Raw genomic sequence first — 25,024 nt, 5'->3', positions numbered from 1 at the left:
CCGGAAATCACGTGGGCCCCACCCGGAAATCACGTGGGCCCCACCCGGAAATCACGTGGGCCCCACCCGGAAATCACGTGGGCCCCCAGGGGAAATCACGTGGGCCCCACCCGGAAATCACGTGGGCCCCACCCGGAAATCACGTGGGCCCCACCCGGAAATCACGTGGGCCCCACCCGGAAATCACGTGGGCCCCACCCGGAAATCACGTGGGCCCCACCCGGAAATCACGTGGGCCCCACCCAGAAATCACGTGGGCCCCACCCGGAAATCACGTGGGCCCCACCCGGAAATCACGTGGGCCCCCAGGGGAAATCACGTGGGCCCCACCCGGAAATCACGTGGGCCCCACCCGGAAATCACGTGGGGCCCAACCGGAAATCACGTGGGCCCCCAGGGGAAATCACGTGGGCCCCACCCGGAAATCACGTGGGCCCCACCCGGAAATCACGTGGGCCCCACCCGGAAATCACGTGGGCCCCACCCGGAAATCACGTGGGCCCCAACCGGAAATCACGTGGGCCCCACCCGGAAATCACGTGGGCCCCACCCGGAAATCACGTGGGCCCCACCCGGAAATCACGTGGGCCCCACCCGGAAATCACGTGGGCCCCACCCGGAAATCACGTGGGCCCCCAGGGGAAATCACGTGGGCCCCACCCGGAAATCACGTGGGCCCCACCCGGAAATCACGTGGGCCCCACCCGGAAATCACGTGGGCCCCACGGGGAAATCACGTGGGCCCCACCTGGAAATCACGTGGGCCCCACCCGGAAATCACGTGGGCCCCACCCGGAAATCACGTGGGCCCCCAGGGGAAATCACGTGGGCCCCACCCGGAAATCACGTGAGCCCCACCCGAAAATCACGTGGGCCCCACCCGGAAATCACGTGGGCCCCACCCGGAAATCACGTGGGCCCCACCCGGAAATCACGTGGGCCCCACCCGGAAATCACGTGGGCCCCACCCGGAAATCACGTGGGCCCCACCCGGAAATCACGTGGGCCCCACCCGGAAATCACGTGGGCCCCACCCGGAAATCACGTGGGCCACACCCGGAAATCAGGTGGGCCCCACCCGGAAATCACGCGGGCCCCACGGGGAAATCACGTGGGCCCCCAGGGGAAATCACGTGGGCCCCACCCGGAAATCACGTGGGCCCCACCCGGAAATCACGTGGGCCACACGGGGAAATCACGTGGGCCCCACCCGGAAATCACGTGGGCCCCACCCGGAAATCACGTGGGCCCCACCCGGAAATCACGTGGGCCCCACCCGGAAATCACGTGGGCCCCACCCGGAAATCACGTGGGCCCCACCCGGAAATCACGTGGGCCCCCAGGGGAAATCACGTGGGCCCCACCCGGAAATCACGTGGGCCCCACCCGGAAATCACGTGGGCCCCACCCGGAAATCAGGTGGGCCCCACCCGGAAATCACGTGGGCCCCACCGGGAAATCACGTGGGCCCCACCCGGAAATCACTTGGGCCCCACCCGGAAATCACGTGGGCCCCACCCGGAAATCACGTGGGCCCCACCCGGAAATCACGTGGGCCCCACCCGGAAATCACGTGGGCCCCACCCGGAAATCACGTGGGCCCCACCCGGAAATCACGTGGGCCCCACCCGGAAATCACGTGGGCCCCACCCGGAAATCACGTGGGCCCCACCCGGAAATCACGTGGGCCCCACCCGGAAATCACGTGGGCCCCACCCGGAAATCACGTGGGCCCCACCCGGAAATCACGTGGGCCCCACCCGGAAATCACGTGGGCCCCACCCGGAAATCAGGTGGGCCCCACCCGGAAATCACGTGGGCCCCACGGGGAAATCACGTGGGCCCCCAGAGGAAATCACTTGGGCCCCACCCGGAAATCACGTGGGCCCCACCCGGAAATCACGTGTGCCCCACCCGGAAATCACGTGGGCCCCACCCGGAAATCACGAGGGCCCCACCCGGAAATCACGTGGGCCCCACCCGGAAATCACGTGGGCCCCACCCGGAAATCACGTGGGCCCCCAGGGGAAATCACGTGGGCCCCACCCGGAAATCACGTGGGCCCCACCCGGAAATCACGTGGGCCCCACCCGGAAATCAGGTGGGCCCCACCCGGAAATCACGTGGGCCCCCAGGGGAAATCACGTGGGCCCCACCCGGAAATCACGTGGGCCCCACCCGGAAATCACGTGGGCCCCACCCGGAAATCACGTGGGCCCCACCCGGAAATCACGTGGGCCCCACCCGGAAATCACGTGGGCCCCACCCGGAAATCACGTGGGCCCCACCCGGAAATCACGTGGGCCCCACCCGGAAATCACGTGGGCCCCACCCGGAAATCACGTGGGCCCCCAGGGGAAATCACGTGGGCCCCACCCGGAAATCACGTGGGCCCCACCCGGAAATCACGTGGGCCCCACCCGGAAATCACGTGGGCCCCACCCGGAAATCACGTGGGCCCCACCCGGAAATCACGTGGGCCCCACCCGGAAATCACGTGGGCCCCCAGGGGAAATCACGTGGGCCCCACCCGGAAATCACGTGGGCCCCACCCGGAAATCACGTGGGCCCCACCCGGAAATCACGTGGGCCCCACCCGGAAATCACGTGGGCCCCACCCGGAAATCACGTGGGCCCCACCCGGAAATCACGTGGGCCCCACCCGGAAATCACGTGGGCCCCACCCGGAAATCACGTGGGCCCCACCCGGAAATCACGTGGGCCCCACCCGGAAATCACGTGGGCCCCACCCGGAAATCACGTGGGCCCCCAGGGGAAATCACGTGGGCCCCACCGGAAATCACGTGGGCCCCACCCGGAAATCACGTGGGCCCCACCCGGAAATCACGTGGGCCCCACCCGGAAATCACGTGGGCCCCACCCGGAAATCACGTGGGCCCCACCCGGAAATCACGTGGGCCCCACCCGGAAATCACGTGGGCCCCACCCGGAAATCACGTGGGCCCCACCCGGAAATCACGTGGGCCCCACCCGGAAATCACGTGGGCCCCACCCGGAAATCACGTGGGCCCCACCCGGAAATCACGTGGGCCCCACCCGGAAATCACGTGGGCCCCACCCGGAAATCACGTGGGCCCCACCCGGAAATCACGTGGGCCCCACCCGGAAATCACGTGGGCCCCACCCGGAAATCACGTGGGCCCCACCCGGAAATCACGTGGGCCCCACCCGGAAATCACGTGGGCCCCACCCGGAAATCACGTGGGCCCCACCCGGAAATCACGTGGGACCCACCCGGAAATCACGTGGGCCCCACACGGAAATCACGTGGGCCCCAACCGGAAATCACGTGGGCCCCACCCGGAAATCACGTGGGCCCCACCCGGAAATCACGTGGGCCCCCAGGGGAAATCACGTGGGCCCCACCCGGAAATCACGTGGGCCCCACCCGGAAATCACGTGGGCCCCACCCGGAAATCACGTGGGCCCCACCCGGAAATCACGTGGGCCCCACCCGGAAATCACGTGGGCCCCACCCGGAAATCACGTGGGCCCCACCCGGAAATCACGCGGGCCCCACCCGGAAATCACGTGGGCCCCACCCGGAAATCACGTGGGCCCCACCCGGAAATCACGTGGGCCCCACCCGGAAATCACGTGGGCCCCCAGGGGAAATCACGTGGGCCCCACCCGGAAATCACGTGGGCCCCACCCGGAAATCACGTGGGCCCCACCCGGAAATCACGTGGGCCCCTCCCGGAAATCACGTGGGCCCCCAGGGGAAATCACGTGGGCCCCACCCGGAAATCACGTGGGCCCCACCCGGAAATCACGTGGGACCCACCCGGAAATCACGTGGGCCCCACCCGGAAATCACGTGGGCCCCACCCGGAAATCACGTGGGCCCCACGGGGAAATCCCGTGGACCCCCAGGGGAAATCACGTGGGCCCCACCGGAAATCACGTGGGCCCCACCCGGAAATCACGTGGGCCCCCAGGGGAAATCCCGTGGGCCCCCAGGGGAAATCACGTGGGCCCCACCCGGAAATCACGTGGGCCCCACCCGGAAATCACGTGGGCCCCCAGGGGAAATCATGTGGGCCCCACCCGGAAATCACGTGGGCCCCACCCGGAAATCACGTGGGCCCCACCCGGAAATCACGTGGGCCCCACCCGGAAATCACGTGGGCCCCACCCGGAAATCACGTGGGCCCCACCCGGAAATCACGTGGGCCCCACCCGGAAATCACGTGGGCCCCACCCGGAAATCACGTGGGCCCCCAGGGGAAATCACATGGGCCCCACCCGGAAATCACGTGGGCCCCACCCGGAAATCACGTGGGCCCCACCCGGAAATCACGTGGGCCCCACGGGGAAATCACGTGGGCCCCACCTGGAAATCACGTGGGCCCCACCCGGAAATCACGTGGGCCCCACCCGGAAATCACGTGGGCCCCCAGGGGAAATCACGTGGGCCCCACCCGGAAATCACGTGAGCCCCACCCGAAAATCACGTGGGCCCCACCCGGAAATCACGTGGGCCCCACCCGGAAATCACGTGGGCCACACCCGGAAATCACGTGGGCCCCACCCGGAAATCACGTGGGCCCCACCCGGAAATCACGTGGGCCCCGCCCGGAAATCACGTGGGCCCCACCCGGAAATCACGTGGGCCCCACCCGGAAATCACGTGGGCCCCACCCGGAAATCAGGTGGGCCCCACCCGGAAATCTCGCGGGCCCCACGGGGAAATCACGGGGGCCCCCAGGGGAAATCACGTGGGCCCCACCCGGAAATCACGTGGGCCCCACCCGGAAATCACGTGGGCCCCACCCGGAAATCACGTGGGCCCCACCCGGAAATCACGTGGGCCCCCAGGGGAAATCACGTGGGCCCCACCCGGAAATCACGTGGGCCCCACCCGGAAATCACGTGGGCCCCACGGGGAAATCACGTGGGCCCCACCCGGAAATCACGTGGGCCCCACCCGGAAATCACGTGGGCCCCACCCGGAAATCACGTGGGCCCCACCCGGAAATCACGTGGGCCCCACCCGGAAATCACGTGGGGCCCACCCGGAAATCACGTGGGCCCCACCCGGAAATCACGTGGGCCCCACCCGGAAATCACGTGGGCCCCACCCGGAAATCACGTGGGCCCCACCCGGAAATCACGTGGGCCCCACGGGGAAATCACGTGGGCACCACCCGGAAATCACATGTGCCTCACCCGGAAATCACGTGGGCCCCACCCGGAAATCACGTGGGCCCCACCCGGAAATCACGTGGGCACCACCCGGAAATCACGTGGGCCCCACCCGGAAATCACGTGGGCCCCACCCGGAAATCACGTGGGACCCACCCGGAAATCACGTGGGCCCCACACGGAAATCACGTGGGCCCCAACCGGAAATCACGTGGGCCCCACCCGGAAATCACGTGGGCCCCACCCGGAAATCACGTGGGCCCCCAGGGGAAATCACGTGGGCCCCACCCGGAAATCACGTGGGCCCCACCCGGAAATCACGTGGGCCCCACCCGGAAATCACGTGGGCCCCACCCGGAAATCACGTGGTCCCCACCCGGAAATCACGTGGTCCCCACCCGGAAATCACGTGGGCCCCACCCGGAAATCACGCGGGCCCCACCCGGAAATCACGCGGGCCCCACCCGGAAATCACGTGGGCCCCACCCGGAAATCACGTGGGCCCCACCCGGAAATCACGTGGGCCCCCAGGGGAAATAACGTGGGCCCCACCCGGAAATCACGTGGGCCCCACCCGGAAATCACGTGGGCCCCACCCGGAAATCACGTGGGCCCCTCCCGGAAATCACGTGGGCCCCCAGGGGAAATCACGTGGGCCCCACCCGGAAATCACGTGGGCCCCACCCGGAAATCACGTGGGACCCACCCGGAAATCACGTGGGCCCCACCCGGAAATCACGTGGGCCCCACCCGGAAATCACGTGGGCCCCACGGGGAAATCCCGTGGACCCCCAGGGGAAATCACGTGGGCCCCACCCGGAAATCACGTGGGCCCCACCCGGAAATCACGTGGGCCCCCAGGGGAAATCCCGTGGGCCCCCAGGGGAAATCACGTGGGCCCCACCCGGAAATCACGTGGGCCCCACCCGGAAATCACGTGGGCCCCCAGGGGAAATCATGTGGGCCCCACCCGGAAATCACGTGGGCCCCACCCGGAAATCACGTGGGCCCCACCCGGAAATCACGTGGGCCCCACCCGGAAATCACGTGGGCCCCACCCGGAAATCACGTGGGCCCCACCCGGAAATCACGTGGGCCCCACCCGGAAATCACGTGGGCCCCACCCGGAAATCACGTGGGCCCCCAGGGGAAATCACATGGGCCCCACCCGGAAATCACGTGGGCCCCACCCGGAAATCACGTGGGCCCCACCCGGAAATCACGTGGGCCCCACGGGGAAATCACGTGGGCCCCACCTGGAAATCACGTGGGCCCCACCCGGAAATCACGTGGGCCCCACCCGGAAATCACGTGGGCCCCCAGGGGAAATCACGTGGGCCCCACCCGGAAATCACGTGAGCCCCACCCGAAAATCACGTGGGCCCCACCCGGAAATCACGTGGGCCCCACCCGGAAATCACGTGGGCCCCACCCGGAAATCACGTGGGCCCCACCCGGAAATCACGTGGGCCCCACCCGGAAATCACGTGGGCCCCGCCCGGAAATCACGTGGGCCCCGCCCGGAAATCACGTGGGCCCCACCCGGAAATCACGTGGGCCCCACCCGGAAATCAGGTGGGCCCCACCCGGAAATCACGTGGGCCCCACGGGGACATCACGTGGGCCCCCAGGGGAAATCACGTGGGCCCCACCCGGAAATCACGTGGTCCCCTCCCGGAAATCACGTGGGCCCCACCCGGAAATCACGTGGGCCCCACCCGGAAATCACGTGGGCCCCCAGGGGAAATCACGTGGGCCCCACCCGGAAATCACGTGGGCCCCACCCGGAAATCACGTGGGCCCCACCCGGAAATCACGTGGGCCCCACGGGGAAATCACGTGGGCCCCACCCGGAAATCACGTGGGCCCCACCCGGAAATCACGTGGGCCCCACCCGGAAATCACGTGGGCCCCACCCGGAAATCACGTGGGCCCCACCCGGAAATCACGTGGGGCCCACCCGGAAATCACGTGGGCCCCACCCGGAAATCACGTGGGCCCCACCCGGAAATCACGTGGGCCCCACCCGGAAATCACGTGGGCCCCACCCGGAAATCACGTGGGCCCCACGGGGAAATCACGTGGGCCCCACCCGGAAATCACATGTGCCTCACCCGGACATCACGTGGGCCCCACCCGGAAATCACGTGGGCCCCACCCGGAAATCACGTGGGCACCACCCGGAAATCACGTGGGCCCCACGGGGAAATCACGTGGGCCACACGGGGAAATCTCGTGGGCCCCACCCGGAAATCACGTGGGCCCCACCCGGAAATCACGTGGGCCCCACCCGGAAATCACGTGGGCCCCACCCGGAAATCACGTGGGCCCCACCCGGAAATCACGTGGGCCCCACCCGGAAATCACGTGGGCCCCACCCGGAAATCACGTGGGCCCCACCCGGAAATCACGTGGGCCCCACCCGGAAATCACGTGGGCCCCACCCGAAAATCACGTGGGCCCCACCCTGAAATCACGTGGGCCCCACCCGGAAATCACGTGGGCCCCACCCGGAAATCACGTGGGCCCCACCCGGAAATCACGTGGGCCCCCAGGGGAAATCACGTGGGCCCCACCCGGAAATCACGTGGGCCCCACCCGGAAATCACGTGGGCCCCACCCGGAAATCACGTGGGCCCCACCCGGAAATCACGTGGGCCCCACCCGGAAATCACGTGGGCCCCACCCGGAAATCACGTGGGCCCCACCCGGAAATCACGTGGGCCCCACCCGGAAATCACGTGGGCCCCACCCGGAAATCACGTGGGCCCCACCCGGAAATCACGTGGGCCCCCAGGGGAAATCACGTGGGCCCCACCCGGAAATCACGTGGGCCCCACCCGGAAATCACGTGGGCCCCACCCGGAAATCACGTGGGCCCCACCCGGAAATCACGTGGGCCCCACCCGGAAATCACGTGGGCCCCACCCGGAAATCACGTGGGCCCCACCCGGAAATCACGTGGGGCCCACCCGGAAATCATGTGGGCCCCCAGGGGAAATCACGTGGGCCCCACCCGGAAATCACGTGGGCCCCACCCGGAAATCACGTGGGCCCCACGGGGAAATCACGTGGGCCCCACCCGGAACTCACGTGGGCCCCACCCGGAAATCACGTGGGCCCCACCCGGAAATCACGTGGGCCCCACCCGGAAATCACGTGGGCCCCACCCGGAAATCACGTGGGCCCCACCCGGAAATCACGTGGGCCCCACCCGGAAATCACGTGGGCCCCCAGGGGAAATCACGTGGGCCCCACCCGGAAATCACGTGGGCCCCACCCGGAAATCACGTGGGCCCCACCCGGAAATCACGTGGGCCCCTCCCGGAAATCACGTGGGCCCCCAGGGGAAATCACGTGGGCCCCACCCGGAAATCACGTGGGCCCCACCCGGAAATCACGTGGGACCCACCCGGAAATCACGTGGGCCCCACCCGGAAATCACGTGGGCCCCACCCGGAAATCACGTGGGCCCCACGGGGAAATCCCGTGGACCCCCAGGGGAAATCACGTGGGCCCCACCCGGAAATCACGTGGGCCCCACCCGGAAATCACGTGGGCCCCCAGGGGAAATCCCGTGGGCCCCCAGGGGAAATCACGTGGGCCCCACCCGGAAATCACGTGGGCCCCACCCGGAAATCACGTGGGCCCCCAGGGGAAATCATGTGGGCCCCACCCGGAAATCACGTGGGCCCCACCCGGAAATCACGTGGGCCCCACCCGGAAATCACGTGGGCCCCACCCGGAAATCACGTGGGCCCCACCCGGAAATCACGTGGGCCCCACCCGGAAATCACGTGGGCCCCACCCGGAAATCACGTGGGCCCCACCCGGAAATCACGTGGGCCCCCAGGGGAAATCACATGGGCCCCACCCGGAAATCACGTGGGCCCCACCCGGAAATCACGTGGGCCCCACCCGGAAATCACGTGGGCCCCACGGGGAAATCACGTGGGCCCCACCTGGAAATCACGTGGGCCCCACCCGGAAATCACGTGGGCCCCACCCGGAAATCACGTGGGCCCCCAGGTGAAATCACGTGGGCCCCACCCGGAAATCACGTGAGCCCCACCCGAAAATCACGTGGGCCCCACCCGGAAATCACGTGGGCCCCACCCGGAAATCACGTGGGCCCCACCCGGAAATCACGTGGGCCCCACCCGGAAATCACGTGGGCCCCACCCGGAAATCACGTGGGCCCCGCCCGGAAATCACGTGGGCCCCACCCGGAAATCACGTGGGCCCCACCCGGAAATCACGTGGGCCCCACCCGGAAATCAGGTGGGCCCCACCCGGAAATCACGTGGGCCCCACGGGGAACTCCGGGGGGCCCCCAGGGGAAATCACGTGGGCCCCACCCGGAAATCACGTGGGCCCCACCCGGAAATCACGTGGGCCCCACCCGGAAATCACGTGGGCCCCACCCGGAAATCACGTGGGCCCCCAGGGGAAATCACGTGGGCCCCACCCGGAAATCACGTGGGCCCCACCCGGAAATCACGTGGGCCCCACCCGGAAATCACGTGGGCCCCACGGGGAAATCACGTGGGCCCCACCCGGAAATCACGTGGGCCCCACCCGGAAATCACGTGGGCCCCACCCGGAAATCACGTGGGTCCCACCCGGAAATCACGTGGGCCCCACCCGGAAATCACGTGGGGCCCACCCGGAAATCACGTGGGCCCCACCCGGAAATCACGTGGGCCCCACCCGGAAATCACGTGGGCCCCACCCGGAAATCACGTGGGCCCCACCCGGAAATCACGTGGGCCCCACGGGGAAATCACGTGGGCCCCACCCGGAAATCACATGTGCCTCACCCGGAAATCACGTGGGCCCCACCCGGAAATCACGTGGGCCCCACCCGGAAATCACGTGGGCACCACCCGGAAATCACGTGGGCCCCACGGGGAAATCACGTGGGCCACACGGGGAAATCTCGTGGGCCCCACCCGGAAATCACGTGGGCCCCACCCGGAAATCACGTGGGCCCCACCCGGAAATCACGTGGGCCCCACCCGGAAATCACGTGGGCCCCACCCGGAAATCACGTGGGCCCCACCCGGAAATCACGTGGGCCCCACCCGGAAATCACGTGGGCCCCACCCGGAAATCACGTGGGCCCCACCCGGAAATCACGTGGGCCCCACCCGAAAATCACGTGGGCCCCACCCTGAAATCACGTGGGCCCCACCCGGAAATCACGTGGGCCCCACCCGGAAATCACGTGGGCCCCACCCGGAAATCACGTGGGCCCCCAGGGGAAATCACGTGGGCCCCACCCGGAAATCACGTGGGCCCCACCCGGAAATCACGTGGGCCCCACCCGGAAATCACGTGGGCCCCACCCGGAAATCACGTGGGCCCCACCCGGAAATCACGTGGGCCCCACCCGGAAATCACGTGGGCCCCACCCGGAAATCACGTGGGCCCCACGGGGAAATCACGTGGGCCCCACCCGGAAATCACGTGGGCCCCACCCGGAAATCACGTGGGCCCCACCCGGAAATCACGTGGGCCCCTCCCGGAAATCACGTGGGCCCCCAGGGGAAATCACGTGGGCCCCACCCGGAAATCACGTGGGCCCCACCCGGAAATCACGTGGGACCCACCCGGAAATCACGTGGGCCCCACCCGGAAATCACGTGGGCCCCACCCGGAAATCACGTGGGCCCCACCCGGAAATCAGGTGGGCCCCACCCGGAAATCACGCGGGCCCCACGGGGAAATCACGTGGGCCCCCAGGGGAAATCACGTGGGCCCCACCCGGAAATCACGTGGGCCCCACCCGGAAATCACGTGGGCCCCACCCGGAAATCACGTGGGCCCCACCCGGAAATCACATGGGCCCCCAGGGGAAATCACGTGGGCCCCACCCGGAAATCACGTGGGCCCCACCCGGAAATCACGTGGGCCCCACCCGGAAATCACGTGGGCCCCACGGGGAAATCACGTGGGCCCCACCCGGAAATCACGTGGGCCCCACCCGGAAATCACGTGGGCCCCACCCGGAAATCACGTGGGCCCCACCCGGAAATCACGTGGGCCCCACCCGGAAATCACGTGGGGCCCACCCGGAAATCACGTGGGCCCCACCCGGAAATCACGTGGGCCCCACCCGGAAATCACGTGGGCCCCACCCGGAAATCACGTGGGCCCCACGGGGAAATCACGTGGGCCCCACCCGGAAATCACATGTGCCTCACCCGGAAATCACGTGGGCCCCACCCGGAAATCACGTGGGCCCCACCCGGAAATCACGTGGGCACCACCCGGAAATCACGTGGGCCCCACGGGGAAATCACGTGGGCCACACGGGGAAATCTCGTGGGCCCCACCCGGAAATCACGTGGGCCCCACCCGGAAATCACGTGGGCCCCACCCGGAAATCACGTGGGCCCCACCCGGAAATCACGTGGGCCCCACCCGGAAATCACGTGGGCCCCACCCGGAAATCACGTGGGCCCCACCCGGAAATCACGTGGGCCCCACCCGGAAATCACGTGGGCCCCACCCGGAAATCACGTGGGCCCCACCCGAAAATCACGTGGGCCCCACCCTGAAATCACGTGGGCCCCACCCGGAAATCACGTGGGCCCCACCCGGAAATCACGTGGGCCCCACCCGGAAATCACGTGGGCCCCCAGGGGAAATCACGTGGGCCCCACCCGGAAATCACGTGGGCCCCACCCGGAAATCACGTGGGCCCCACCCGGAAATCACGTGGGCCCCACCCGGAAATCACGTGGGCCCCACCCGGAAATCACGTGGGCCCCACCCGGAAATCACGTGGGCCCCACCCGGAAATCACGTGGGCCCCACCCGGAAATCACGTGGGCCCCACGGGGAAATCACGTGGGCCCCACCCGGAAATCACGTGGGCCCCCAGGGGAAATCACGTGGGCCCCACCCGGAAATCACGTGGGCCCCACCCGGAAATCACGTGGGCCCCACCCGGAAATCACGTGGGCCCCACCCGGAAATCACGTGGGCCCCACCCGGAAATCACGTGGGCCCCACCCGGAAATCACGTGGGCCCCACCCGGAAATCACGTGGGCCCCACCCGGAAATCACGTGGGCCCCACCCGGAAATCACGTGGGCCCCACGGGGAAATCACGTGGGCCCCACCCGGAAATCACGTGGGCCCCCAGGGGAAATCACGTGGGCCCCACCCGGAAATCACGTGGGCCCCACCCGGAAATCACGTGGGCCCCACCCGGAAATCACGTGGGCCCCACCCGGAAATCACGTGGGCCCCACCCGGAAATCACGTGGGCCCCACCCGGAAATCACGTGGGCCCCACCCGGAAATCACGTGGGCCCCACCCGGAAATCACGTGGGCCCCACGGGGAAATCACGTGGGCCCCACCCGGAAATCACGTGGGCCCCCAGGGGAAATCACGTGGGCCCCACCCGGAAATCACGTGGGCCCCACCCGGAAATCACGTGGGCCCCACCCGGAAATCACGTGGGCCCCACCCGGAAATCACGTGGGCCCCACCCGGAAATCACGTGGGCCCCACCCGGAAATCACGTGGGCCCCACCCGGAAATCACGTGGGCCCCACCCGGAAATCACGTGGGCCCCACCCGGAAATCACGTGGGCCCCACCCGGAAATCACGTGGGGCCCCAGGGGAAATCACGTGGGCCCCACCCGGAAATCACGTGGGCCCCACCCGGAAATCACGTGGGCCCCACCCGGAAATCACGTGGGCCCCACCCGGAAATCACGTGGGCCCCACCCGGAAATCACGTGGGCCCCACCCGGAAATCACGTGGGCCCCACCCGGAAATCACGTGGGCCCCACCCGGAAATCACGTGGGCCCCACCCGGAAATCACGTGGGCCCCACCCGGAAATCACGTGGGCCCCACCCGGAAATCACGTGGGCCCCCAGGGGAAATCACGTGGGCCCCACCCGGAAATCACGTGGGCCCCACCCGGAAATCACGTGGGCCCCACCCGGAAATCACGTGGGCCCCACCCGGAAATCACGTGGGTCCCACCCGGAAATCACGTGGGCCCCACCCGGAAATCACGTGGGCCCCACCCGGAAATCACGTGGGCCCCCAGGGGAAATCACGTGGGCCCCACCCGGAAATCACGTGGGCCCCACCCGGAAATCACGTGGGGCCCAACCGGAAATCACGTGGGCCCCCAGGGGAAATCACGTGGGCCCCACCCGGAAATCACGTGGGCCCCACCCGGAAATCACGTGGGCCCCACCCGGAAATCACGTGGGCCCCACCCGGAAATCACGTGGGCCCCACCCGGAAATCACGTGGGCCCCACCCGGAAATCACGTGGGCCCCACCCGGAAATCACGTGGGCCCCACCCGGAAATCACGTGGGCCCCACCCGGAAATCACGTGGGCCCCCAGGGGAAATCACGTGGGCCCCACCCGGAAATCACGTGGGCCCCACCCGGAAATCACGTGGGCCCCACCCGGAAATCACGTGGGCCCCACGGGGAAATCACGTGGGCCCCACCCGGAAATCACGTGGGCCCCACCCGGAAATCACGTGGGCCCCACCCGGAAATCACGTGGGCCCCCAGGGGAAATCACGTGGGCCCCACCCGGAAATCACGTGAGCCCCACCCGAAAATCACGTGGGCCCCACCCGGAAATCACGTGGGCCCCACCCGGAAATCACGTGGGCCCCACCCGGAAATCACGTGGGCCCCACCCGGAAATCACGTGGGCCCCACCCGGAAATCACGTGGGCCCCACCCGGAAATCACGTGGGCCCCACCCGGAAATCACGTGGGCCCCACCCGGAAATCACGTGGGCCACACCCGGAAATCAGGTGGGCCCCACCCGGAAATCACGCGGGCCCCACGGGAAATCACGTGGGCCCCCAGGGGAAATCACGTGGGCCCCACCCGGAAATCACGTGGGCCCCACCCGGAAATCACGTGGGCCACACGGGGAAATCACGTGGGCCCCACCCGGAAATCACGTGGGCCCCACCCGGAAATCACGTGGGCCCCACCCGGAAATCACGTGGGCCCCACCCGGAAATCACGTGGGCCCCACCCGGAAATCTCGTGGGCCCCACCCGGAAATCACGTGGGCCCCCAGGGGAAATCACGTGGGCCCCACCCAGAAATCACGTGGGCCCCACCCGGAAATCACGTGGGCCCCACCCGGAAATCAGGTGGGCCCCACCCGGAAATCACGTGGGCCCCACCGGGAAATCACGTGGGCCCCACCCGGGAATCACGTGGGCCCCACCCGGAAATCACGTGTGCCCCACCCGGAAATCACGTGGGCCCCACCCGGAAATCACGTGGGCCCCACCCGGAAATCACGTGGGCCCCACCCAGAAATCACGTGGGCCCCACCCGGAAATCACGTGGGCCCCACCCGGAAATCACGTGGGCCCCACCCGGAAATCACGTGGGCCCCACCCGGAAATCACGTGGGCCCCACCCGGAAATCAGGTGGGCCCCACCCGGAAATCACGTGGGCCCCACGGGGAAATCACGTGGGCCCCACCCGGAAATCACGTGGGCCCCACCCGGAAATCACGTGGGCCCCACCGGGAAATCACGTGGGGCCCACCCGGAAATCACATAGGCCCCACCCGGAAATCACGTGGGCCCCACGGGGAAATCACGTGGGCCCCCAGGGGAAATCACGTGGGCCCCACCCGGAAATCACGTGGGCCCCACCCGGAAATCACGAGGGCCCCACCCGGAAATCACGTGGGCCCCACCCGGAAATCACGTGGGCCCCACCCGGAAATCACGTGGGCCCCACCCAGAAATCACGTGGGCCCCACCCGGAAATCACGTGGGCCCCACCCGGAAATCACGTGGGCCCCCAGGGGAAATCACGTGGGCCCCACCCGGAAATCACGTGGGCCCCACCCGGAAATCACGTGGGCCCCACCCGGAAATCACGTGGGTCCCACCCGGAAATCACGTGGGCCCCACCCGGAAATCACGTGGGCCCCACCCGGAAATCACGTGGGCCCCACCCGGAAATCACGTGGGCCCCACCCGGAAATCACGTGGGCCGCACCCGGAAATCACGTGGGCCCCACCCGGAAATCACGTGGGCCCCACCCGGAAATCACGTGGGCCCCACCCGGAAATCACGTGGGCCCCCAGGGGAAATCACGTGGGCCCCACCCGGAAATCACGTGGGCCCCACCCGGAAATCACGTGGGCCCCACCCGGAAATCACGTGGGCCCCACCCGGAAATCACGTGGGCCCCACCCGGAAATCACGTGGGCCCCCAGGGGAAATCACGTGGGCCCCACCCGGAAATCACGTGGGCCCCACCCGGAAATCACGTGGGCCCCACCCGGAAATCACGTGGGCCCCACCCGGAAATCACGTGGGCCCCACCCGGAAATCACGTGGGCCCCACCCGGAAATCACGTGGGCCCCCAGGGGAAATCACGTGGGCCCCACCCGGAAATCACGTGGGCCCCACCCGGAAATCACGTTGGCCCCACCCGGAAATCACGTGGGCCCCACCCGGAAATCACGTGGGCCCCACCCGGAAATCACGTGGGCCCCACCCGGAAATCACGTGGGCCCCACCCGGAAATCACGTGGGCCCCACCGGAAATCACGTGGGCCCCACCCGGAAATCACGTGGGCCCCACCCGGAAATCACGTGGGCCCCACCCGGAAATCACGTGGGCCCCACCCGGAAATCACGTGGGCCCCCAGGGGAAATCACGTGGGCCCCACCGGAAATCACGTGGGCCCCACCCGGAAATCACGTGGGCCCCACCCGGAAATCACGTGGGCCCCACCCGGAAATCACGTGGGCCCCACCCGGAAATCACGTGGGCCCCCAGGGGAAATCACGTGGGCCCCACCCGGAAATCACGTGGGCCCCACCCGGAAATCACGTGGGCCCCACCCGGAAATCACGTGGGCCCCACCCGGAAATCACGTGGGCCCCACCCGGAAATCACGTGGGCCCCACCCGGAAATCACGTGGGCCCCACCCGGAAATCACGTGGGCCCCACCCGGAAATCACGTGGGCCCCACCCGGAAATCACGTGGGCCCCACCCGGAAATCACGTGGGCCCCACCCGGAAATCACGTGGGCCCCCAGGGGAAATCACGTGGGCCCCACCCGGAAATCACGTGGGCCCCACCCGGAAATCACGTGGGCCCCACCCGGAAATCACGTGGGCCCCACCCGGAAATCACGTGGGCCCCACCCGGAAATCACGTGGGCCCCACCCGGAAATCACCTGGGCCCCACCCGGAAATCACGTGGGCCCCACCCGGAAATCACGTGGGCCCCACCCGGAAATCACGTGGGCCCCACCCGGAAATCACGTGGGCCCCACCCGGAAATCACGTGGGCCCCACCCGGAAATCACGTGGGCCCCACCCGGAAATCACGTGGGCCCCACCCGGAAATCACGTGGGCCCCACCCGGAAATCACGTGGGCCCCACCCGGAAATCACGTGGGACCCACCCGGAAATCACGTGGGCCCCAACCGGAAATCACGTGGGCCCCACCCGGAAATCACGTGGGCCCCACCCGGAAATCACGTGGGCCCCCAGGGGAAATCACGTGGGCCCCACCCGGACATCACGTGGGCCCCACCCGGAACTCACGTGGGCCCCACCCGGAACTCACGTGGTCCCCACCCGGAAATCACGTGGGCCCCACCCGGAAATCACGTGGGCCCCACCCGGAAATCACGCGGGCCCCACCCGGAAATCACGCGGGCCCCACCCGGAAATCACGTGGGCCCCACCCGGAAATCACGTGGGCCCCAACCGGAAATCACGTGGGCCCCACCCGGAAATCACGTGGGCCCCACCCGGACATCACGTGGGCCCCCAGGGGAAATCACGTGGGCCCCACGGGGAACTCACGTGGGCCCCACCCGGAAATCACGTGGGCCCCACCCGGAAATCACGCGGGCCCCACCCGGAAATCACGTGGGCCCCACCCGGAAATCACGTGGGCCCCACCCGGAAATCACGTGGGCCCCACCCGGAAATCAGGTGGGCCCCACCCGGAAATCACGCGGGCCCCACCCGGAAATCACGTGGGCCCCCGGGGGAAATCACGTGGGCCCCACCCGGAAATCATGTGGGCCCCACCCGGAAATCACGTGGGCCACACGGGGAAATCACGTGGGCCCCACCCGGAAATCACGTGGGCCCCACCCGGAAATCACGTGGGCCCCACCCGGAAATCACGTGGGCCCCACCCGGAAATCACGTGGGCCCCACCCGGAAATCACGTGGGCCCCCAGGGGAAATCACGTGGGCCCCACCCGGAAATCACGTGGGCCCCACCCGGAAATCACGTGGGCCCCACCCGGAAATCACGTGGGCCCCACCCGGAAATCACGTGGGCCCCACCGGGAAATCACGTGGGCCCCACCCGGAAATCACGTGGGCCCCACCCGGAAATCACGTGGGCCCCACCCGGAAATCACGTGGCCCCCACCCGGAAATCACGTGGGCCCCACCCGGAAATCACGTGGGCCCCACCCGGAAATCACGTGGGCCCCACCCGGAAATCACGTGGTCCCCACCCGGAAATCACGTGGGCCCCACCCGGAAATCACGTGGGCCCCACCCGGAAATCACGTGGGCCCCACCCGGAAATCACGTGGGCCCCACCCGGAAATCACGTGGGCCCCACCCGGAAATCACGTGGGCCCCACCCGGAAATCAGGTGGGCCCCACCCGGAAATCACGTGGGCCCCACGGGGAAATCACGTGGGCCCCCAGAGGAAATCACGTGGGCCCCACCCGGAAATCACGTGGGCCCCACCCGGAAATCACGTGGGCCCCACCCGGAAATCACGTGGGCCCCACCCGGAAATCACGTGGGCCCCACCCGGAAATCACGTGGGCCCCACCCGGAAATCACGTGGGCCCCACCCGGAAATCACGTGGGCCCCACCCGGAAATCACGTGGGCCCCACCCGGAAATCACGTGGGCCCCACCCGGAAATCACGTGGGCCCCACACGGAAATCACGTGGGCCCCACACGGAAATCACGTGGGCCCCACCCGGAAATCACGTGGGCCCCCAGGGGAAATCACGTGGGCCCCACCCGGAAATCACGCGGGCCCCACCCGGAAATCACGTGGGCCCCACACGGAAATCACGTGGGCCCCACACGGAAATCACGTGGGCCCCACCCGGAAATCACGTGGGCCCCCAGGGGAAATCACGTGGGCCCCACCCGGAAATCACGCGGGCCCCACCCGGAAATCACGCGGGCCCCACCCGGAAATCACGTGGGCCCCACCCGGAAATCACGTGGGCCCCACCCGGAAATCACGTGGGCCCCACGACGGAAATCACGTGGGCCCCACCCGGAAATCGCGTGGGCCCCACCCGGAAATCACGTGGGCCCCACCCGGAAATCACGTGGGCCCCCAGGGGAAATCACGTGGGCCCCACCCGGAAATCACGTGGGCCCCACACGGAAATCACGTGGGCCCCAACCGGAAATCACGTGGGTCCCACCCGGAAATCACGTGGGCCCCACCCGGAAATCACGTGGGCCCCCAGGGGAAATCACGTGGGCCCCACCCGGAAATCACGTGGGCCCCACCCGGAAATCACGTGGGCCCCACCCGGAAATCACGTGGGCCCCACCCGGAAATCACGTGGGCCCCACCCGGAAATCACGTGGGCCCCACCCGGAAATCACGCGGGCCCCACCCGGAAATCACGCGGGCCCCACCCGGAAATCACGCGGGCCCCACCCGGAAATCACGTGGGCCCAACCCGGAAATCACGTGGGCCCCAACCGGAAATCACGTGGGCCCCAACCGGAAATCACGTGGGCCCCACCCGGAAATCACGTGGGCCCCACCCGGAAATCACGTGGGCCCCCAGGGGAAATCACGTGGGCCCCACCCGGAAATCACGTGGGCCCCACCCGGAAATCACGTGGGCCCCATCCGGAAATCACGTGGGCCCCACCCGGAAATCACGTGGGCCCCACCCGGAAATCACGTGGGCCCCACCCGGAAATCACGTGGGGCCCACCCGGAAATCACGTGGGCCCCCAGGGGAAATCACGAGGGCCCCACCCGGAAATCACGTGGGCCCCACCCGGAAATCACGTGGGCCCCACCCGGAAATCACGTGGGCCCCCACGGGAAATCACGTGGGCCCCACCCGGAAATCACGTGGGCCCCACCCGGAAATCACGTGGGCCCCACGGGGAAATCACGTGGGCCCCACCCGAAAATCACGTGGGCCCCACCCGGAAATCACGTGGGCCCCACCCGGAAATCACGTGGGCCCCACCCGGAAATCACGTGGGCCCCACCCGGAAATCACGTGGGCCCCACCCGGAAATCACGTGGGCCCCACCCGGAAATCACGTGGGCCCCACCCGGAAATCACGTGGGCCCCACCCGGAAATCACGTGGGCCACACGGGGAAATCACGTGGGCCCCACCCGGAAATCACGTGGGCCCCACCCGGAAATCACGTGGGCCCCACCCGGAAATCACGTGGGCCCCACCCGGAAATCACGTGGGCCCCACCCGGAAATCACGTGGGCCCCACCCGGAAATCACGTGGGCCCCCAGGGGAAATCACGTGGGCCCCACCCGGAAATCACGTGGGCCCCACCCGGAAATCACGTGGGCCCCACCCGGAAATCAGGTGGGCCCCACCCGGAAATCACGTGGGCCCCACCGGGAAATCACGTGGGCCCCACCCGGAAATCACGTGGGCCCCACCCGGAAATCACGTGGGCCCCACCCGGAAATCACGTGGGCCCCACCCGGAAATCACGTGGGCCCCACCCGGAAATCACGTGGGCCCCACCCGGAAATCACGTGTGCCCCACCCGGAAATCACGTGGGCCCCACGGGGAAATCACGTGGGCCCCCAGAGGAAATCACGTGGGCCCCACCCGGAAATCACGTGGGCCCCACCCGGAAATCACGTGGGCCCCACCCGGAAATCACGTGGGGCCCACCCGGAAATCACATAGGCCCCACCCGGAAATCACGTGGGCCCCACGGGGAAATCACGTGGGCCCCCAGGGGAAATCACGTGGGCCCCACCCGGAAATCACGTGGGCCCCACGGGGAAATCACGTGGGCCCCACCTGGAAATCACGTGGGCCCCACCCGGAAATCACGTGGGCCCCACCCGGAAATCACGTGGGCCCCACCCAGAAATCACGTGGGCCCCACCCTGAAATCACGTGGGCCCCACCCGGAAATCACGTGGGCCCCACCCGGAAATCACGTGGGCCCCACCCGGAAATCACGTGGGCCCCACCGGGAAATCACGTGGGCCCCACAGGGAAATCACGTGGGCCCCCAGGGGAAATCACGTGGGCCCCACCCGGAAATCACGTGGGCCCCACCCGGAAATCACGTGGGCCCCACGGGGAAATCACGTGGGCCCCACCCGGAAATCACGTGGGCCCCACCCGGAAATCACGTGGGCCCCACCCGGAAATCACGTGGGCCCCACCCGGAAATCACGTGGGCCCCACCCGGAAATCACGTGGGACCCACCCGGAAATCACGTGGGCCCCACCCGGAAATCACGTGGGCCCCACCCGGAAATCACGTGGGCCCCCAGGGGAAATCACGTGGGCCCCACCCGGAAATCACGTGGGCCCCACCCGGAAATCACGTGGGCCCCACCCGGAAATCACGTGGGCCCCACCCGGAAATCACGTGGGCCCCACCCGGAAATCACGTGGGCCCCACCCGGAAATCACGTGGGCCCCCAGGGGAAATCACGTGGGCCCCACCCGGAAATCACGTGGGCCCCACCCGGAAATCACGTGGGCCCCACCCGGAAATCACGTGGGCCCCACCCGGAAATCACGTGGGCCCCACCCGGAAATCACGTGGGCCCCACCCGGAAATCACGTGGGCCCCACCGGAAATCACGTGGGCCCCACCCGGAAATCACGTGGGCCCCACCCGGAAATCACGTGGGCCCCACCCGGAAATCACGTGGGCCCCACCCGGAAATCACGTGGGCCCCACCCGGAAATCACGTGGGCCCCACCCGGAAATCACGTGGGCCCCACCCGGAAATCACGTGGGCCCCACCCGGAAATCACGTGGGCCCCACCCGGAAATCACGTGGGCCCCACCCGGAAATCACTTGGGCCCCACCCGGAAATCACGTGGGCCCCACCCGGAAATCACGTGTGCCCCACCCGGAAATCACGTGGGCCCCACCCGGAAATCACGTGGGCCCCACCCGGAAATCACGTGGGCCCCACCCGGAAATCACGTGGGCCCCACCCGGAAATCACATGGGCCCCACCCGGAAATCACGTGGGCCCCCAGGGGAAATCACGTGGGCCCCACCCGGAAATCACGTGGGCCCCACCCGGAAATCACGTGGGCCCCACCCGGAAATCACGTGGGCCCCACCCGGAAATCACGTGGGCCCCCAGGGGAAATCACGTGGGCCCCACCCGGAAATCACGTGGGCCCCACCCGGAAATCACGTGGGCCCCACCCGGAAATCACGTGGGCCCCCAGGGGAAATCACGTGGGCCCCAACCGGAAATCACGTGGGCCCCACCCGGAAATCACGTGGGCCCCACCCGGAAATCACGTTGGCCCCACCCGGAAATCACGTGGGCCCCACGAGGAAATCACGTGGGCCCCACCAGGAAATCACGTGGGCCCCACCCGGAAATCACGTGGGCCCCACCCGGAAATCACGTGGGCCCCACCCGGAAATCACGTTGGCCCCACCCGGAAATCACGTTGGCCCCACCCGGAAATCACGTGGGCCCCCAGGGGAAATCACGTGGGCCCCACCCGGAAATCACGTGGGCCCCACCCGGAAATCACGTGGGCCCCACCCGGAAATCACGTGGGCCCCACCCGGAAATCACGTGGGCCCCACCCGGAAATCACGTGGGCCCCACCCGGAAATCACGTGGGGCCCCACCCGGAAATCACGGGGGCCCCACCCGGAAATCACGTGGGCCCCACCCGGAAATCACGTGGGCCCCACCCGTAAATCACGTGGGCCCCACCCGGAAATCACGTGGGCCCCACACGGAAATCACGTGGGCCCCACGGGGAAATCACGTGGGCCCCACCCGGAAATCACCTGGGCCCCCAGGGGAAATCACGTGGGCCCCAGCCGGAAATCACGTGGGCCCCACCCGGAAATCACGTGGGGCCCACCCGGAAATCACGTGGGCCCCACGGGGAAATCACGTGGGCCCCACCCGGAAATCACGTGGGCCCCACCCGGAAATCACGTGGTCCCCACCCGGAAATCACGTCGGCCCCACCCGGAAATCACTTGGGCCCCACCAGGAAATCACGTGGGCCCCCAGGGGAAATCACGTGGGCCCCACCCGGAAATCACGTGGGCCCCACCCGAAAATCACGTGGGGCCCACCCGGAAATCACGTGGGCCCCACGGGGAAATCACGTGGGCCCCACCCGGAAATCACGTCGGCCCCACCCGGAAATCACTTGGGCCCCACCAGGAAATCACGTGGGCCCCACCCGGAAATCACGTTGGCCCCACCCGGAAATCACGTGGGCCCCCAGGGGAAATCACGTGGGCCCCACCCGGAAATCACGTGGGCCCCACCCGGAAATCACGTGGGCCCCACCCGGAAATCACGTGGGACCCACCCGGAAATCACGTGGGCCCCACCCGGAAATCACGTCGGCCCCACCCGGAAATCACGTGGGCCCCACCAGGAAATCACGTGGGCCCCACCCGGAAATCACGTGGGCCCCACCCGGAAATCACGTGGGCCCCCAGGGGAAATCACGTGGGCCCCACCCGGAAATCACGTGGGCCCCACCGAAAATCACGTGGGGCCCACCCGGAAATCACGTGGGCCCCACGGGGAAATCACGTGGGCCCCACCCGGAAATCACGTGGGCCCCACCCGGAAATCACGTGGGCCCCACCCGGAAATCACGTGGGCCCCACCCGGAAATCACGTGGGCCCCACCCGGAAATCACGTGGGCCCCACCCGGAAATCACGTGGGACCCACCCGGAAATCACGTGGGCCCCACCCGGAAATCACGTGGGCCCCACCCGGAAATCACGTGGGCCCCACCCGGAAATCACGTGGGCCCCACACGGAAATCACGTGGGCCCCACCCGGAAATCACGTGGGCCCCACCCGGAAATCACGTGGGCCCCACCCGGAAATCACGTGGGCCCCACCCGGAAATCACGTGGGCCCCACCCGGAAATCACGTGGGCCCCACGGGGAAATCACGTGGGCCCCACCCGGAAATCACGTGGGCCCCACCCGGAAATCACGTGGGCCCCACCCGGAAATCACGTGGGCCCCACCCGGAAATCACGTGGGCCCCACCCGGAAATCAAGTGGGCCCCACCCGGAAATCACGTGGGCCCCACCCGGAAATCACGTGGGCCCCACCCGGATATCACGTGGGCCCCACCCGGAAATCACGTGGGCCCCACCCGGAAATCACGTGGGCCCCACCCGGAAATCACGTGGGCCCCACCCGGAAATCACGTGGGCCCCACGGGGAAATCACGTGGGCCCCACGGGGAAATCACGTGGGCCCCACCCGGAAATCACGTGGGCCCCACGGGGAAATCACGTGGGCCCCACGGGGAAATCACGTGGGCCCCACCCGGAAATCACGTGGGCCCCACCTGGAAATCACGTGGGCCCCACCCGGAAATCACGTGGGCCCCACCCGGAAATCACGTGGGCCCCACCCGGAAATCACGTGGGCCCCACGGGGAAATCACGTGGGCCCCACCCGGAAATCACGTGGGCCCCACGGGGAAATCACGTGGTCCCCCAGGGGAAATCACGTGGGCCCCACCCGGAAATCACGTGGGCCCCAAGGGGAAATCACGTGGGCCCCACCCGGAAATCACGTGGGCCCCACCCGGAAATCAAGTGGGCCCCACCCGGAAATCACGTGGGCCCCACCCGGAAATCACGTGGGCCCCACCCGGATATCACGTGGGCCCCACCCGGAAATCACGTGGGCCCCACCCGGAAATCACGTGGGCCCCACCCGGAAATCACGTGGGCCCCACCCGGAACTCCCGTGGGCCCCACGGGGAAATCCCGTGGGCCCCACGGGGAAATCACGGGGGCCCCACCCGGAAATCACGTGGGACCCACCCTGAAATCTCGTGGGCCCCACCCGGAAATCATGTGGGCCCCACCCGGAAATCACGTGGGCCCCCAGGGGAAATCACGTGGGCCCCACCCGGCAATCACGTGGGCCCCACCGGCAATCACGTGGGGCCCACCCGGAAATCACGTGGGCCCCACCCGGAAATCACGTGGGCCCCACCCGGAAATCACGTGGGACCCACCCGGAAATCACGTGGGCCCCACCCGGAAATCACGTCGGCCCCACCCGGAAATCACGTGGGCCCCACCCGGAAATCACGTGGGCCCCCAGGGGAAATCACGTGGGCCCCACCCGGAAATCACGTGGGCCCCACCGAAAATCACGTGGGGCCCACCCGGAAATCACGTGGGCCCCATGGGGAAATCACGTGGGCCCCACCCGGAAATCACGTGGGCCCCACCCGGAAATCACGTGGGCCCCACCCGGAAATCACGTGGGCCCCACCCGGAAATCACGTGGGCCCCACCCGGAAATCACGTGGGCCCCACCCGGAAATCACGTGGGACCCACCCGGAAATCACGTGGGCCCCACCCGGAAATCACGTGGGCCCCACCCGGAAATCACGTGGGCCCCACCCGGAAATCACGTGGGCCCCACACGGAAATCACGTGGGCCCCACCCGGAAATCACGTGGGCCCCACCCGGAAATCACGTGGGCCCCACCCGGAAATCACGTGGGCCCCACCCGGAAATCACGTGGGCCCCACCCGGAAATCACGTGGGC

The sequence above is a fragment of the Ovis canadensis genome, chromosome 16 (genome assembly GCF_042477335.2).
Source record: "Ovis canadensis isolate MfBH-ARS-UI-01 breed Bighorn chromosome 16, ARS-UI_OviCan_v2, whole genome shotgun sequence".
Lineage (NCBI taxonomy): Eukaryota > Metazoa > Chordata > Mammalia > Artiodactyla > Bovidae > Ovis > Ovis canadensis.
Note: the sequence above shows the minus strand (reverse complement) of the source record.